The sequence below is a fragment of the Acinonyx jubatus genome, chromosome A1, assembly GCF_027475565.1.
Source record: "Acinonyx jubatus isolate Ajub_Pintada_27869175 chromosome A1, VMU_Ajub_asm_v1.0, whole genome shotgun sequence".
Taxonomy (NCBI): Eukaryota; Metazoa; Chordata; class Mammalia; order Carnivora; family Felidae; genus Acinonyx; species Acinonyx jubatus.
Genome location: NC_069380.1, coordinates 7259518 through 7265548, shown reverse-complemented (window position 1 = coordinate 7265548; position 6031 = coordinate 7259518). Strand labels below are relative to the sequence as shown.

At 46.5% G+C, this 6031-nt stretch overlaps 1 long non-coding RNA gene across 2 annotated transcripts; it reads right to left on the bottom strand.

The window, feature by feature from the left end:
* Positions 1-1477: 1477 nt before the first annotated feature.
* LOC128313416 (uncharacterized) lies at positions 1478-4659 on the bottom strand. 2 transcript variants are annotated; one of them, XR_008294240.1, is made up of 3 exons: positions 4626-4659; positions 3043-3065; positions 1478-2091 (listed from the first exon to the last, which is right to left on the bottom strand). It is a non-coding gene; the product is annotated as an uncharacterized LOC128313416 (long non-coding RNA). The 2 variants fall into 2 exon arrangements; XR_008294165.1 differs by having other exon boundaries at positions 1478-3065; positions 4626-4638.
* Positions 4660-6031: the final 1372 nt, after the last annotated feature.

Here is a 6031-nt window from a genome sequence, read left to right as displayed (position 1 = left end):
AGCTGCATTTCAGAAAACTGCCCATCACCTTCGAACTGGCAGACACGAGGGGAGTCAAAATCTAAGTGTTACATTTTAAAGAAATATGTAGGGAGGTGGTGGGAAAGGTCTTTTCAACAACACCCTTGGACCCTGGGTGAGCCAGCATTCCAAGAGAGGCTCGCTTCCAAAGATCATCTAAACCTGTCTCTCTCTCTCTCTCTCTCTCTCTCCACACACACACACACACACACACACACACACACACACACATATATTAAACTCAGAAAACATCCATTTTTTCCAAGCTGTGTCTGAAATACCAGTTCCCAGGGGGGCTCCGCCATTGTGTGAAAGCCTCCTCGCCCGTCGGAAAGTTGTGTGGAGAGAGTGGTGGGATTCGAAAAGTCTACAAAGACCCCGTCTAAAGGGCCATGTGTTGGTTTCACAGGGTTTCATGGTTCCAAGATTGGCTAAATATGCTTTGGGGGGTTTTCTCAGTAAATCTCTATAGATAGATTTTATTGTATTTTTACCCTTTTGTCTGTTTTTTTGTGTTTGAAATTTCTCCCTTATTCATTGACCAGTAACTTTCTGTCACCCATCTTTGACTTTTCTCCTTACATCTGCATTTAAGCTGTCATTTACTTCTGCTGTTCCCTCCTCTCAATATCTGACAGCCAAAGCCTTCACACGCTTTAATCCCTTTGTGTTTGCATTATGACATAACCTGTGCAGAGTGGCCCGGCTCCCCAATTCTTGTATGTAAAATTTGCAACATTTTTTGAGACGGGTCAGTGCCCATTTTGGGGATCCTTTTCTTTATCTGAGTACCGTGTTAAAACTTTTTGCAGATGTGGCCTATTCAGGGGCAGGCTGCGGCTGCATGCAGAGATGGGGAAAAGAAGAAAAGGCCTTCCTATTTTGTGATTGCCATAGTAACTCAAACATCGCCAGTGTGTCTGCTGGTCCGGTCGGCCGCAGCCCGTGAGCTTGATTTCCTGTGCAATCAAGCCCTCTACTGGAGATCATGGCTCTTGTGACACAGGGCTACACAGAGGACAGTGTGCTTGTTAGGCCTGAAATTAAGCATTTCACTTTAAAATAATACCCATTTGTATCCATTTTGTTCAACATAACAACAGCTGCTGTCCCTGGAATGACAGACTTGCCTTTTTAACCAAAGCTTCATATGACATTTATGAATGAGGCTGGTTCCATTCACTTGTAGTTTGAATTCACAGTGGTTATTTTTGCTGGGTTTTTTTTTCCCCCTTCCCCAGCATATGGGTGAAATCAACATGATTCAAGTAATTATATACACAGTTCATGAGGAGGAAAAAGCCTGCTTTGTTAGTCTCATCTCTTTTAAACTAGTTAGTGGGCTTTAGTTCCCCCCTCTTTTTAAAGAAGGCAAACTATAGAAGGGGAACCAATGCCAACGTGAAAAATGCTGATAGCCTCGAAAAAGCGAGCGATAACGAAAGAAGAGACAGTGTCATCGCGAGGTTTTGTTTATTCGTTTTTGGGTAAACAGCTAAAAAACAGCGGTCTGAGTTTCTCAGTGGGAAGGGGGCGGAGAGATCCTGGGCCGAGCCCTCCTGCTGAAGTCATTTAAAAAAAGACGGCTCCGAATTCTTGTTTTGCTTGCCAAGGGCTCAGGGTCCAGAAAAATGAATAAGACCGCAAGGCACTCCCCAGGTGAAAATGCCTGGTCTGGCACAAAACGCCAATGGGCAGTCCCTTCGCAGAACCCTGAACAGTCCCACGGCATCACTGGTGTCGAGAAAAATAATCGCTGTTGTCACTGCGTTAGCCAGTAAATTCAGTGCAACGCGGATGTGTGAGTAACAGCTACGTAGGTAGCTCTTCTCTCCCTCCTCCTCCTTCTTCCTTTGATTCACCAGCAGCAGCAGCAGCAGATTAACTAAATCCGGCAGAACAGACCACGTTTTCATATCACATCACCAGAAGGCTTCTCTTCCCGGCTTAAAAACTGGACAAGCAACACGAAATCAACCTATCGGAGCGGAATCCTCAATTTGTAAACCGTTCAGCCGACAAGAGGTTGACCCTGTGAATTCAGCACCACTCAAACAGCACTCCCCTAACCTGAAAATAAAAGGAACCTGAAAGGATGCCTTTCACAGTCTGCAAAGTTTCCATTTCTCTCGACTTGTAAAAATGTTTAGAAAATTAAAATATTTGTCTCCAGTCCTGGAGTTTGGACGAGGTATTTATTCTGTCTTCCCCTCCTTGCCCCAATGTGTAGAAAGAAAGACTGGAAAGCATTAGTAGGTCCGATGGCAATGGAAACCACCTTTCTTCAAGCTGCGCGGTTTTGTTTTCCAGATCTTTCAAAGTCACCAGTTTCACAGAAAATTCACTTGCCAGCACAAGCTATATAGGTTCAGGCAGGAAAATACCTCTTCCTAAACATGATGGTTTTTACTTCTGTAGGAAATTGTGTGTTAATATATTTAGGCAACGGTAAATAATCAAGATTGCACGCGTCAGAAGGGGCGTGTAGGTGTGCGCGTGTGTAAGCACACACACACAATACACCCAGGCTATAGTAAGTCAGGTATAAAGGCTGGAGTAGAACATATTCTCTACTGAAAGTGCCTAGAGACGAGCCGGGCACGTGGTGAGCATCCTCGTGTGCTAGCCATTTTTATTGTCCTAGTCATTGTATCCATTCGTGTGTCCAAAATTCACTTGAAGCCAAGAGGGGAGGGGCAATACTTCTAAAGAGTCAACTCGCCAGTAAATGATTTACCTAAGAACCAATGCGATTCTGAACTTCGTTTTTGACTGCACACACTGAATAGATATTTCTGCATTTACTCCTTCGTGTGTGCGGAAACTTGATAGACTAATCGTAGCCCAGTGCTAGGCACGGAGGCCAAAGATAAAAATAGCCTAGAGTCTCACGAAGCATACGCTTCAGTGAGGAGACAGCTGAACCAGAAGACCCCTCCCAGCAGTGAGGCCCCAGTGACAGCAGTGTGTTCAAGGGTAGAGGGAGTATCTGTTCGTGGAGACAGGAAGAACAACACTCACCTACGACCAGAGGGCAATTGCAGCTTGGAATTCGGATCATCGCAGAGGAAGAGAGGACAGCAACGATGGAGAAAAGTATTTTAGATAAATGAAATCAAATGAACAAAAGCATGGAAGTCTAGGTGAATAGGAGGTTTTTTGGAAACAAAGAATTCAGAGAGTTGGAATACTCCTTAGCTTTTCCCCAGAGTTTTCTAAGTAAATCATTTCTTTAACTGGTGTCTCTCAAATGCCTATTATAAGCGAGTTATGTTGTTATTAGAGTAAAAAAAAAGTTAATCGCAGTATCTGCTCTCAAAAGACTCCCAATCTGCCACTGTAAGTCCAATAAGGAAAAAATTGCACTCCAAAGCTAAATAGAAAAAGTCTGTGGAATTCTGGCAGCTGGTTTCCCTGCACTCCTTTCACTGATAGAGGATGAACAAGGGTCACTCCTAACCACAGCCTCTCCTTTGCTATCTGCAGTTTGAAAATGTGTCATGTTCCCTGTGAACTTGTTCCAGCCGGGTGATGTGAGTTTAAGAGTGTGTGTGTGTGTGTGTGTGTGTGTGTGTGTATGGCATATGTACCTATATATAGTGTGTATATATACATATATATAGTATTACACTATGTATATGGATAGTGTATATTCTGTGCATGTAAGAGCATCTTTTGATGGGACCCTGGGCAACAGCTTTGGGCAGGACCACATTTCTGCAGCTGTGGGGAAGCCTCGGGAACAGCAATGGAATGCACCAGTGCCAAAGTCAAGGGCAGGGCTGCAAATGGTGGGGAGCCGAATTTAGCCTTTCTTGTCCAATTAATGCTTCGCTCTGTCTGTGCTCCTCACGTGTCTTGCCTTCCCGTGTCTCACACACACACACACACACACACACACACACACACACCCCTATGCAGAGCCTCCTTGATACTCGTGGGTGCGGCATAAGCAGTATTATTGCCAAGTTGTTGTGTTGTTTCCTGATGGCTTTTGTTAGTTCAAGTTTTCTTCGGTCGGCCCAGCTAGATCAGTCCTACTCCGCAGGGCTCTGACAGAAGATATCATTTCACACACTTTTACTGTCCTATCCCCGAAAGCCTTCTCTCCCAACCTGAGAATCGGGGAAGCCAACAAGAGCTCAACCGATTTGAGCCCAGTTCTCCATGTGTAAATTCACTGCAGTTAACAACAAGAAGTTGACCCCATGAATTCAACATCCTGTAATAAGTCTCAGTCTCTGCTCAGGATGAGTCCAGATGGTGGGAGCGAGGACCGAACGAGGAGGTGCAGATACAGCCCTGGGACACATTAGCACAACCGAAATTATTATTTAAACAATGACTTGGCTCATTGCTTGTATCGTCTCTGTGTCCCTCGCCGGAGTGTAGGCTCCGTGAGGGAGGACTGCTCTCTGCTCTACCTTCAGGACGGAGCAAAGTGCCAATAAGACAGCGGTCACTCAGCAAATGAGTCCATTGCTAAATGAACGGGTGAATGAATCCAGCAACGCCACTGCCTCAAGCTCTCCGGAATCCTTCCGGCAACTACGTGGCCACCTCTGTTCCCACTGAGATTGTCTCCAGACATAACAGATACTCACCCAGGTCTCTCTGGTGCTGCCTACAATGACCGCTGTAATAGGAAGACAATATCCATCACTTCCTATTTGAATGAGAAGAAAATAAGATTTTCCCCACTCTGCATAATTCCTGTGCCCCTCTGCAACCCTGTTCCCAACTGTCCTACATTGTGATAGACCTGTGGCTATGACATCGGAGGTCAAAGCACTGTATAAATTTCGACAATTCTTACTCATCTGCATTATCTCTAGACCAGTGGTTCTCAGTCCTGGCAGGCCACTAAAATCACTGTGGAAGCTTTGATAAACTCCTGATACCCCAGCTGCACTCAGGCCAATCAAATCAGAATCTCCGGAGGCTGGATCCAGGACTCAATATATATATTTTTAATGGTTATTTATTTTTGAGAGAGAGAGAGAGAGAGCATGAGTGGGGAAGGAGCAGATAGAGAGGGAGACACAGAATCCGAAGCAGGCTCCAGGCTCTGAGCTGTCAGCACAGAGCCCGGTGTGAGGGGCTCCAACTCAAACCATGAGATCATGACCTGAGCCGAAGTCGGACGCTTAACAGACTGAGCCACACAAGCGCCCCAGGACTCAATATTTTTTAATGTCCTCTAGACGACTCCAATATGTAACAAAGTTTGAGAACCTGTTCTCTGGAGGCTTGTCATAAACTGTCTTTACTAAGTTTGAGATTCTAAGGATTCTGTGATCAGAAGCCCCCAGTGGGTTGGGATGGGAGGGATCATTTGGTTTGCACCTTCGCTCCCCACCGCTTCCCAAAGGAGCCACGCATTGGGCCTTTTCTCTCCGACCTGGGTTGGCTTTGGGAAGCAAGTGATCGTACCTTGCAAAGAGTGAAGCCGCTTCTTTGGGACAGTATCTGGAGGTTTCCAAAACCGTGATGGGGGAAGAAGCAAATGAGAAAGGTAGATGCAAAGGGTGAACATAGGGGATAAGCGATATAGTCAGAGAGGCGACAAGACAAAGTCTTTGAGGGAGGCCAGGGCCCAGAGCTCTGACCTGTCTGATCTCCGTGGACCAGGTGCAGCTGATTTTCAACTTTGCGGGCGGCCCCAGGGCCCGCCGCAGTTTGGGGGAGCCCTTGCTGAGGGAAGGCTGAGTGGGGAGAGCCCCAGCACAGAGCAGCCCTGCATCCGTGATCCTACAGGTCAGGGTCCGCGTTAGATCTCACGTTCCACGAAGGCTTCCCTCGTCAAGCACAAGTGGGCAACCCTAAAGCACCCGTTCCACTTAATCGGATTCAAGTCAAGACACTGACCTTTAGTGTGGCTTTGGGGAGGCCCCCCTCCCCCGCCCCCATCCCCGCCAAGCTTCCCAAGTTCTACTTTCCATCTCTGTGAACTTGAGTACTCTCCGTGCCTCACAGAAGAGGAATCGTAAAGTATCTGTCCTTCTGGGAC